At 36.0% G+C, this 12,588-nt stretch overlaps 1 long non-coding RNA gene across 1 annotated transcript in view; it reads right to left on the reverse strand.

Annotated features, from left to right (window-relative positions):
• Positions 1–5,505: 5,505 nt before the first annotated feature.
• The window catches only part of LOC150106610 (uncharacterized), a 45,330-nt gene continuing 38,247 nt past the window's right edge, over positions 5,506–12,588 (reverse strand). Inside the window, exon 3 of the long non-coding RNA XR_016548319.1 lies at positions 5,506–5,594. This is a non-coding gene — a long non-coding RNA (uncharacterized LOC150106610). The remainder of the gene's footprint in view (positions 5,595–12,588) is intronic.

Consider the following 12,588-nt stretch of genomic DNA (forward strand, 5'->3'; position numbering starts at 1 on the left):
TCTAAAACGTTTTTTCTCGGGCACCTTGTCATATGTATTTTCCAGATCTACAAAACTTAAAAGTACAAATCCGTCATATTCTTAAAATACCTCAACTATTTGTCTTAAAGTGAAAATCTGATCTTGACAACCTCTATTTGGCCTGAATCCAGCTTGTTCTCCAAGTTTCTCTTCTACAATCTTTCTCAACCTCTTTTCCAGTATGCTTGTATAAATCTTACCTGGAACACTTAGTAGAGAAATTCCTCTGTCATTCTCACATTCAGCTTTATTTTCTTTTTTATACATGGGTACTATGAGATCTCTGCTCCAATCACTGGGAATTTGACATTTTGAACAGGCACTCTGAATTATGCAGTGTAGCCACTGCAAATGGAGATATCTCCATACTTAAGCATTGCTGATCTAATACCATATACTCCAACTGCCTTAACACATTTCAAGTTTTTCACAGCTTTCTCTACCTCAAGTAATTGGTATGCACTCCTCTTTGCATTCCTCTTGAAAAAAATTTTAGTATGGTTCTGTCACTGCTAGGTTCGTTTAACAGTCGTTCCAAGCAATTACTCCAGACATCAAAGGATATGTTTCATCTTTAGCTTTCATGTTAACTTTATCATCTTTGATTCCTTTTACAATAATCTTTCATCCATTTCTAAGCTTTTTTTCAGTAGCCTCCAGAAAATTTTGCCACCTTTCTGCTATTTTCCCACATCTTTTGTTTGGCTACTTTTACACATAGCTTAGCTCTCTTACATTTCTCTCAATATTCTTTTAGGACATCTGCTGAATTATTTGCTAGGAACTATTGGTATGCTTTCTTCTTTTCCAGGACTGCTTCTTTAACTTCTTGTGTCCACCATGATGTTCTTATTTTTCTATCCTTGCAGACAACTTACATACCTCCCTAGCTGAATCAATATCTTCTTCAGTTTGTCACTGTGACTCCAAGGTTAGGTTCTTGTTTTCAATTTGTTTCATTTTTTCTACAGTAATGTTTATATAGTTACTTGTAATAAGTAATAGCTGCTCAACTTTAATTATTTTTAAAACTTTCTTAGATAACATTCTTTCAATGTGATATCCACTTTTATCCAGCTTAGTACTAAGTAATGGTCACTTCCAATTCCAAATCCTCTGCACACTCTTGTATCCTGAACCAGCATGGCGATATCACTATCAACAATGACATAATTAATGATGCTTTTCTTGTATCTTGCCTCCATGTGAACTCGTGCACATCTTTATGTTAAAACATGGTGTTAGTAATGACTAGTTCATGTCCTGAGCAGAAGTCTAGTAAATACTTGCCATTATTATTAGCTTTGCCCTTTTCTACAAATTTCCTATATGTTTGGTGGGATTAATTTCCTATTTTGCTGTTTAAATCCTAAACAAGAACCACGTTTTCCTTTTCTTTATGTCAGCTGCCTGTTCTAATGACCTAAAATTCCTTCCTTTTTCCTTAGAACCTTCTGTGGGACCACAAGCATAAATAAGTTTCATTGTCCATCTCTCTATTTTGAAGTTTGCCCACACTTAAAACTGCCTTCAATCAACAAGTTTATCTTCATGTTTGGTATTGAATGCTATTGCTACTCATTCCTTTCCTTGATGATGAGCCTGATGTTACAGAAATGTCCGAAAAAATAATATGAAGAACCCTACATAAAGAACACATTATCAAACTAATGACTGAAAGCGTGCAAAGAAATTCATCTACTTCAAAGTGCCTACCATTCAAGAATGGCAAGCTGTTATGTTTGGTGCTAATACTATAATTACACTTTCCTTTTTTATTGATCACCATTGCTATATTAATATCTTAGAATTTTTCAGAAAGAGGGAAAAATCTGTTTTACTGTCTTAACGCCATTTTTGTTTAAATGCACTTCTGTAATTCCTCTGCTATTTTTTCCAATAGACTTTTTTTTTGTTTTATTTTGAATGACTTATGAAAACAGCATGTGAGACTTGTTTAACTAGGTGACAACTACCATTCAATTTGATTACACTGTACCTTCATATCACACATGCAGATAAAGTTAATACAAAATACAAACTGGAGAAGATGCCTATTATTATGCATCACAGGAAGATGACAACTGGACATGGGATTAGAAGCTTCAGTGGGTTTTCAGTACTACTAACCTTTGATTATGCTGCATCCTACTGCATGTGTTGTTTAATACATACAGTTTGGGATGGATGCCTACTAATACAAGTTGTATCAAGGGAAGGTAGACTAGGCATTGGATAAGTAGTCTCAGTTTATTTTCAGCACTCCTAATAGGCTATGCGGAGTTCTCTTCACTGTTATCTAGTTCGGACTTAACTGTCGTGCCAATATTGAATATCCATGAACTGAAGGAGATATTTATACAATATATTAGTTAAGTACTGCATGATATTCCTCTTTAGTGTAAAATGTTTTGCAAATTTTATGAGTGACATTTCTTGCAAATGATTATAACCACTCCCCAATAAAATGCTTCTAAACTATAGATATTTTATTATTCAGCCTGGAAACCCCCCCCCCCCATAGCGACATTTCAATATATTCAAGTGCTTATTTTGCTATTTTAAAATAGAAATAGCAATATTTAATCTGATCCACCTTAAGCATACATACTTGTTAAGTTGAACTATTTCTTTGTAATGTGATTATCACATCTCCAATATAGACAAATTCTTTGTATTAGCAAGGAATACATGGAAGAAGAAAGGGGGAAGGGATGGAGACTTTCCTAAAGGAAGTAAATTAAGTTTTTCTTCATAGAATTTTATCTTTTATAACATGAGAACTGGTCATAGAACATATGCAATTTATAGAATGATATACTCCTCTCCTAAACTTAGTTAATTTGGCAAAATCTAACCAAAACCAACCAACCAATCTTATGACCATATTATTCAAAATAAATAAGCATTACTAAAAATCATATGGTAACTATTTATAATTAACTTAGAGGTAAAAAAAAGCACATCAATTGCATTTATAAACAGCAGTTTAACAGATGGTGTTGATTGTAGTTGTGTGTGTGTAGCAGTGTCCTCCTGCAGATGAATCCTTGGAGGTGTTATGTAATAATGTGAGAAGGGAAAAAAATATTAGCCAATAGTTTAAAAGTATTATAGATAGCAGTTGCTTTAGAGTTAATATATCTCTTGTAGTAGATGTCTGTGTAGCCCTGTGGAAATTGTATTTGCTTCCACAGGGGCTAGCTCACCAAACAGACATTTGATTCTAGTCACCAATTAAAGGAACATTTTCCAACCTGTTCCTGAGTTAGTTGATCATTAGCATAGGCAATTTTCTGTTCTGAAAAATCTGTTTTTTTTTTAACCAGAAAATTAAGAAAATCAACTGTAGAAATGGTGCTATTTCCTACTTAACATGCATGTCGGGGTTTGGAGCCATAATCTCACCCTGATAGCCTTGATTTGAAGTTGACAGCACATTGGCTACATCTAGCCTTATATTGCTGGTCTCACTGAAGGAATGGTTTTGTATTCTATGCTCAATTTGGATCATGACATCTTTATTCAGAATACATCTGGGCAGGCACTATCGTGAAGTTCTGGCGGTGACTCAGTACATTAATAGCATCTGCTTCAAGGGTGTGTGGGTGTGTATGTATGGGGGGGGGTATGTTTTTGAGCTAATTCCTTGTCAGCTAATGCACTGGAGATGATTCGTGCACATCTGCAGTGCATGAAAAGATCATCCAGAGGGTGATTTCCAGAGAGTTCCTCTTGCAGTGTATGAATAGTTTTATTAATGTCGACAAGCACATTCGTCATGCCAATCTGTTCCTGTAGTAGAGCAAAGCTAGTGTGTTTATAAATACAGAGTACCTTGTCTGAGTAAAACCAGTATTTTAATTTTACCCAAGTGGAGATGACTTTATTAACCCTAAAAAAAAAAAAGATGTAACCAATGCAGTCATAGGAGAAACCTCTCAAAAGGGCCTGCTCAACAAAGAATATAAAGCTGTACTAAATCTAAAAAATAAAATAATAATACTGAAAGCACCTAGATAAGGGCAATATAAATTTAATTCTTAACGACTCAGATTATATTAAAAAAAGACCACCCTTCTTAGCAACCAGTCTACATACCATCAATTAAACTATGACTCCACCTGAGAGAGAGAGATCACAAGCATTCACAGACTCCTAAAAAATATCACTTCGTGGCCAGCAGATATAACCAACAAACTGAAAGTCTTCAATTCAACCCCCCCCCCCCCCACCACCACCACCAACCACAATATATAGATTTCTAAAAATCCAAACAAACTAACTAAATACTTAACTAACATGTGTCTCATATTACTGGCAACACCTCGCATGTAAAAACTCAGCCCATTTAAGTTCAGTATTCAACACTGACCTAATGGTAAGTTTCAACGTCTCCTCCTTATTCACAAACATCCCACCTAGCCACATTTGCTCTAATTCAATATTTCTCTCAATATTTTAGCCACTCAGGCAAACTTCTGTTTGGCAAGGAAAATTCTACAAGCAAATAGAGGATACAATCATGGGCTCCCAGTATGTTCCGTATGTACATTCAACGACAATAGGAGATTTAATGGGTGAATATCCAGTTGTTTACCAACAATGCTATCTAATAAAGGTAATGTTGAGATCCTAAATGATGATCTAAACAGATTGGCAATTTGAGCAAGGGAAAGTGATCAATTCCATGTGTCAAAGTGTAAATGTAATTCAAGATGAAAAAAACTACAGGTATGTATTGCAAAATAGAACTGCACTGCAAGAAGTTGAGGATTGAGGACAGAGAAATATTTAGGAGTAATTAATGGTGGTCAAGGCTGTTTGGAGGACATATTGCGAGAGTGAGCAAAATATCTCACAGGATTACACTTCTGTTAAGAAACATCAGAAGGGATTAGGAAGTTATGATCCTTCTTTTTAAAGTTTTTGATACAAATACATTGGACCATAGTGCACAGATATGACTGCCTGTGTTTCTTGGGAATGTGAACGTGGCCAAGAGATTCAGAAGTAAGTGCTCAAAATGGTTACTGGTTTGCAGAGTGCTCCATATGAGAACAAGCTGAAGGTTTATGAGTTGAAGTCTGGCTGATAGATGGCAGGAGGGAATATGATAGTAACTTATGTTTTTAAAGGTGTTTCACAGAGTATGCTAAAGAAATTTTCCAATGTGACTGGTGAGAAAAAACATGAAATCAGTCACTCCTGAAAGTTGCATATAAGGATGTCGTTAACAAGGGTGTATATTTTTTGCTTGGAGAGTGGTAAATGAGTGGAACTGGTAAGTAGCAGAAGTCATGAGTGCTTTATACTTTAAGGAGAGGTGTGATATTCTTTATGAGAAATGATGCATTTAAAAAAAAAACTATTGAGATACCACATCTGAGTCCTTATACGTTATTTCATGTATAAAAGGCTTCTGATTTCCTCTTTCTCAAAATCTGAGAGAGAAATGAAATGAATCATAACATGGCAAAATGGTAATTTTTTTTTTTTTATTTGCTAGTAAATTTACAATTTATAGATGAAACTTAATACAGAATTCCTGAGTGTTCACGAAGGATGGACACCTACATGAAAAAAAAGGTATCATATAGATTCTAATTTATATATCTAATTTCACACACAGTCAAATCAATTTTGTAAATGAATTGTGTACATCAAAATGCATGCTAATTTAATTAACACATGTAAGATTAGCAAAAGAGTGTCTTACAAGTAAAATGACACATATGAGGAATGAAAATTAGACTATACACATTATTCATCACCTGAAGTAACCTTAGATTCTAGTCTAGTCTTTTCTTAGTAACCTTAGAATTCTAGTCTTTTTTTATTCTTTATTTTATTGTTATAATTTTTTTTTTCCAGAACTGTATGATGCAAACAAGTCATAGGTGTCTTTGTGCAATATTCACCAATCACTTTACTGCTATAGTAACAAGTGCAAAATAATATCTGCTGTAATACTGGTTTCCATAAATTAAGGAACAAAGAGAAAAATTGCAATAACTTGGTTGGAAAAGGAAAAAATATAGGAAAGTGTCAGGTACAAAAGTTGATGCTAAGTCTGCTCATTGTACACAAACGAGTGACACTATCAGCGACTGATATTGTCAGTGATATGCAACTGAGCCATGGCATAAATGCAGATGTCTTGGAGTAGTTTTGCATTTCATGTCTGAAGAAAGAAAGATATTTTGGATATGGCTGCAAGACATCATTTAACTGATGAAATCAGGTAGTGAACCATAGTAAGATTAGAGGCCAGCCAAAGTTAAGTAGAGGTAGCCAGATGGTTTTGCAAGCAAGTCATTCAGTGGTTCAGACTGTGGAATCAATTCCAACAGTAACAAACAGCAGCCCGGAGATACAGTGAAGGAAAGCCATGGCTGCAACTGTAAGCATGTGACTGATATCGACGATTACCTGCTTGCTGAAACAGGAGTGCTACCCTAAATAAGCCACAATCTGACCTTATACTATCTACAAGAACATGTACCCGATTTCACTGTATGCAGAAAGTTTTACAAAGGAGGTCTATATGCTAGACAACAGTAGTTTGTGTGCCACTATCTGCACACCACAGGAGAGAACATTTGAAATGGGCCAGGCTCCATGTCAACTAGACTCAAGACCAATGGATTCTATGAGTCTCGATTTCTTATACAAAGCGATAAAAGGCATACTCTGATCTAGAGAGAGAAACCCAGAGATATGTTATCATCTCTCTAATATCCATGAAAGGGACACATGGCGGAGATGGATGCTGGTTTGGGGAGGCATCAAATTGGGTGGACACATCGATAATCTATATTCCAACAATCAATAAGCTTTAAATTATATACAGTAAAACCCCGTTTTAACGTTCCCGCAATTTACAACATCTTCCATTGGTCCTGCCTTAAGGCTTATTCATAAGATATATTGTTTTCCCACCATTAATAACTTGATGCGGACGTTATTTCCCGTGATTTGCAGTTTTTTCTCGGGTATCAACACTGATTTTCGAATTGATTTCCTCTCATTCAAATCAATTTCTGCGGAAATCTGCACATTTCTGTTCCTAGACGGCGTTGCTTTCGGCTATAGCTTTGTTTCCATGGTGGCTTGCACGCTTACAGCAGTGATGTAGTGATGAGCAATACATGATTTTTCAATCACAGTACGAATTGATACTGTGAAGTTTCATCATCATCATCAAATTCCTGCAATGTACCCTCAAGGGGTGCACAGGATATGATAGTACTACATGAAAAAATTATATCATTACTAACTTCCTATCTACAATTTTCCTCCAAATCAGTCTGTTACTTGTCAAGACTCCAACATTATCAGATCTTATATTTCTATCGTCTAAGGCACTTTTTACCGTATCAATCCACCTATATCTTGGTCTTCCTCTGGGTCGTTTTCCTGCCAACCTGGCAGAGAACACTTGTTTTGCTAATCTTTCCTCGCCCATTCTGTTTAAGTGACCATACCACCTGAGATTAGCTCTGCTAACGCATTCCTGGATGCTGACAATGTAAAGTTCTTTCCTAATATCCTCATTTTTAATATGATATTGCCATTGATGCCAACTGTTCACGCCTATAATCTTTTTAGGACTGTCATATCTGCGGTCTCTAGTCTTTGGTCATGTGTTTTAGTTCTGACCTAGCTCTCAGATCCATAAGTTAAAACTGGTTGCAGCTAATTTAGTGTTCCAACTAATTTCTCTCTTATTCCATATAAATTTATTCAATTGACTTCCCACCATACCAGCTTTGCTGATTCTGTTGTCTATTTCTATATTTAATTTACCATCTTCAGTAAAAATCGTGCCTAAGTAGCTGAAATGTTTTACTTGTTCCACAGGTTCTCCATTCACAACACAGTTGACATTTTCAGTGATTCTGCCTATTTTCATTGTCTTTGTCTTTTTATTGCTGACCTTCATACCATATCTATTACAACAGTTATTCAATTTAGTCAGAGAATCTTGCAGACTTGTAGCAGATTTATTTAGAATTATAACATTGTCTGCATAAAGCAAAGAGCTGACATTAACATCTCTAATTTTGATATAATGTTTAATACCACTTTCCTTCATAATATGATCCATATAGATAATAAATAACAGAGGGGATAATGTACAGCCTTCCTTGTCTCACACCAGATTTAATATTAAACCATCTTCCTGTACTTCCTTCAATTCTAACTGCTGACTTACAACTCAAATAAAGACTAAGAATTGATTGATATAATGCCCCATTGACACCATATAACTGTAGCATGTTGAATAGCTTCTCTCTTGGTACCTTGTCATATGCCTTTTCCAAATCGACAAAACTTAAATACAGATCTTAGTTATGTTCCCATGCTTTCTCGACTATTTGTCGTAAAGTGAAGATCTGATCCTGACAGCCTCTATTTGCCTTAATCCAGCTTGTTCTTCACCAAGCTTTTCTTCCACAATTCTTCTCAACCCTTTCTCAAGTATACTTGCATAGATCTTGCCAGGAACACTCAGTAGGGAAATACCTCTGTAATTCTCACATTCAGTTTTATTTCCATTTTTATATATGGGTACTATGAGAGCTCTACTCCAATCAACGGGAATTCGTCCCTGTGTCCAGGCTTTCTGAACTATACAGTGCAGCCACTGTAAGACTTTTATTCCACCATACTTCAGCATTTCTGGTCAAATATCATCTACTCCTGCTGCCTTTCCACATTTCAAGCCTTTGATGACTTTTTTTCTACTTCAAGTATGGATATATATTCCTGAGTGCATGCCTGGTCAGTGTTTTTTACCACTGTGCTGTCATCACTGCTTGTTTCATTTAGCAGTTTTTCAAAGTAATTACTCCATACTTCTAGGATATCTTTTTCTCCCATTTTCATGTCACCTTTATCATCTCTAACTCCTTTTACAGCACTCTTTCCTCCATTCCTAAGCTTCTTCAACAACCTCCAAAATATTTTGCCACCTTCTTGATATTTATTTTCTATATTCTTGCCAAAGTCCTCCTATGACTTTTGTTTAGCTAGTTTTATACACTGTTTAGCATTCTTGCATTTGTCTCTGTATTCTCTAAGAGCATAAGTTGACTTATTTGCCAGGAACATTTGATATGCTTTCTTCTTTTTCTTCACTGCCTCTTTAACTTCCTGTGTCCATCATGGAGTTCTAATTTTTCTATCCTTGCAGACAACTTCATCACATGCCTCTCCAGCTGAATCAATGAGGGCTTTCTTCAAGGCTTGCCACTGAATCTCCAAGGTTTGATTCCTGTTTTCAAACTCTTTCATTTTTTCTTCAATAATCTTTGTGTATTTTAGTCTACAGTTCACATCTGAAAGCTGCTCAACTTTTATTCGCTTTAAAACTTTCTTACATGTTATTCTTTTCAATATTAACCTGCTCAAGACTTAATAGTGATCACTTTCAATTTCAAATCCTCTGTACACTCTGGTGTATTTATTGCTCAGAAAGATCTCACCAGTTTTTGTCTTTTTTGTTTCAGTCACCCCTATAATGTCGATCTGGTACTTATCTAATTCCTCAGCTAGCTCCATTTCTTTGCCATTCAGGCTTCTTATGTTGATAGTACCGATCTTTAACTCTGGTGATGTTGAGTCGGGGGTGTGTTTTCAGATTTGTTCCAGTAGCTGACTTTTCGCTGTTCACCCTGGTTCCCTGGAGAAAACAACTGGGGCCTTGTTTAACCGAGCGATTAACCTTGTTTAACTGGCCTGCTTTGGAAGAATGTCTAGTCGTTCATGTTCTCCTTGATGGGTATGTAGGTACAACTAGACATTCTTCCAAAGCAGGCCAGTTTCATCTAGGTTAAACACCTGCTTAAGTATATAACCTCTTTTTGCTGTCTTTGCTGTGAAGAGATCATGAAATTCTTCAGCAGCAATATGATCTGCAGCTATAGTCTCGCCAGTCATGTTGAGATTGTGGAATGCATAGTGACTTATAGTAATCGAACCACCTACAACTTGTAGCAAAATATGTTGGTTGCTTGTCATCTTTCATCAGATTTTCATACAAATTCTTCGCCTCCTCTTGTATAACCATCTGAGATAAAAGCATGTTCTGATACTTGATCCATATATCCAGCATCCTTTCCATTTTCTCAATCAAATGAAATTGAGGTTTCATTACTCTGGTCACATTGAGATTCCTAGATGGTTGAGCACGTTTATGAATTCTGTCAACAGTATGAATGGTTCTCACTGCAGAATCACTGTCCAGTGGCCCTATGAATGTCAATGCCACATTAATCTCTATCAAACTAATTTAGAATTTTTAACTTAACCTCTAAAGGATGGGATTTCCTGGGCCTTTTCTTCACTTGTTCGTTATTTGCATTCTTGTTTTCACTCTTAGTTGCCTTTGTTTTTCCTCATTCCAGACATCCTGGTTAAAGAGCATCTGCAGAGCACAGCAGATGGAGGTAGGAAACAAGATGCATGCACAGAAGCTTCTGTGACCTGACCTTGATAAGAAACAGTGATAATCCTTATACTTAAATAAAACTGTATATGCAAAAATTCAGAACAAAAGTGAATATAATGAGTTACCTGTATAAGCTGAGCATCAAATGTCAGGATATCGTATCAATTATTGTATTGAATTTTGACTGTGTTTAAAGCTGCCAAAGACCACTACACATTGCTTTTGGGAGACAATGCTTTTGATGACTACAAAATAAGGCTTCTCATGATGTATCTTTCAAATTTTCAGTGAATCTTTCAGGAAAGTTACAGAAAGAATTGAAAGCCTATTACAAAAATGAGAAGATTCCCTTCAAAATCCTTGTTATTCTGGATAATGCTCCTGATCATCCATGAAATGTTTTCCATTCAGTACAAACGTACAGGTGTTTCTGCTCCCACCCAACACAATATCACTCCTCCAACCCATGGATCAACTTTTAAAGCCTGTTATCTGCAAAAAACCTTCCCCGTACTTATCAATGAATGCAATGTATATGACAAACTTAACATCAAAGAATTTTGGAGGCAAATTGATATCATTCACAAAACCTAGAATGAACTCACTTCTTAGTGTATAAATGTGAAAGAAACTGTGGTCTGAAGCTGTAAACATTGTTAGAGGTTTAATGTTTAAGGGTGATGTTACCAACACAATGAAAACTGTTGCGAACATGGTTCATTAGACTGTGATGAGATTGATGAAGAAAATGTGGAAGAGTTGCTTGAATGACATCAGGAGGACATGAAGACCTTCTGGCTATGGAAAAGCACATTGACAAGGTTGAGCAGGTGAAAACTCTCATAACGAAGCTCATGTCTCATGCTTTTAAGTTGACAGACAGTGTCATGGCTCTTCGAAAACTTGACTCTGACCCCATGAGTTCTAATGTAAAAAAAAGGAGATTGACAACATCATTAAATAATGCAAGGATATCTACAATCAGGAGCTGAAAACTTCAAATTAGGTTTCCACTGAGAAATTCTTGAAAAAGCAGCCTTCAACCTCTTATGACACCAACTTCAGCATGTCAGCTAAAGATGTGATATTCTTCTTATTATTATTGTGCTATCTTCTATCGAAGGTCAGCAACCATCTTGGCGAACAAACTGCACTCTTGTGCTAATCTGAGCAGTTGTGCACTGCTCTTTCCTGTCCACGTCTTGATGTTGTCAAACCATGATATTCTTTTTCTTCCTCTAGTTCCTTTGCCACCAATTCTTCCTATCAAAATAGTTTGTAGAAGTTGGTATTTGCTGTTTCTCATGATGTGGACAAGATATGTTTTTCGTTTCTTGATTATTTGTACAAGATGTTTAGCTTTGCCAATGGATTTTAAGACATCTTCATTGGTAATTTTTTCTGTCCATGATATCTTTAGCATTCTTCTGTATAGCCACATCTCAAAGGCTTCGATTTTCTTGATGGTTGTCACCTTCAATGTCCATGTTTCAACTCCATAGAGCAGAATAGACCACACGTAGCATTTCAGCATTCGACATCTTACTTCCATGTTTAGGTCTTTATTGCAGAATAGTGTTCTCATTTTCATGAAGGACTGCCGTGCAACTTCAATCCTTGTCTTTATATCTATTTCTGGATCCCACTGTTCATTAAGCCAGCAACCAAGATATTTATATCTTGACACTTGATCAATATTTTTCCCATTGAGTCAGTTTCATTGATGAGGCTGGATGTTTGCTGATGATCATGTATTTTGTCTTGTTGATGTTTATATTTATTCCCATTCTTTGGCTTTCTATGTATACTCTGTCAATGAGTTTTTGGAGATCCATAATATTATCTGCAATTAGCACGGTGTCATCTGCATATCGAAGGTTGTTAACAATCTTTCCATTTATTGTGATTCCCTCTGAACATTCTTCCAATGCTTTTTTAAAGATTACCTCTGCATATATGTTGAACAGGAGTGGTGAGAGCACACATCCTTGTCCCACTCCTCTTTTGATGTTAATATCACTGGTGGTAATGTTGTCTAATTGAACGGTAGCTGACTGATTCCAATACAGATTTGTTATTAGTCTTATGTCTTGTTCGTCTAGCCTTATTTG

The sequence above is a fragment of the Typopeltis vanoorti genome, chromosome 5, assembly GCF_054136105.1.
Source record: "Typopeltis vanoorti isolate ZY-2024b chromosome 5, IOZ_Tvanoo_1.0, whole genome shotgun sequence".
Lineage (NCBI taxonomy): Eukaryota > Metazoa > Arthropoda > Arachnida > Uropygi > Thelyphonidae > Typopeltis > Typopeltis vanoorti.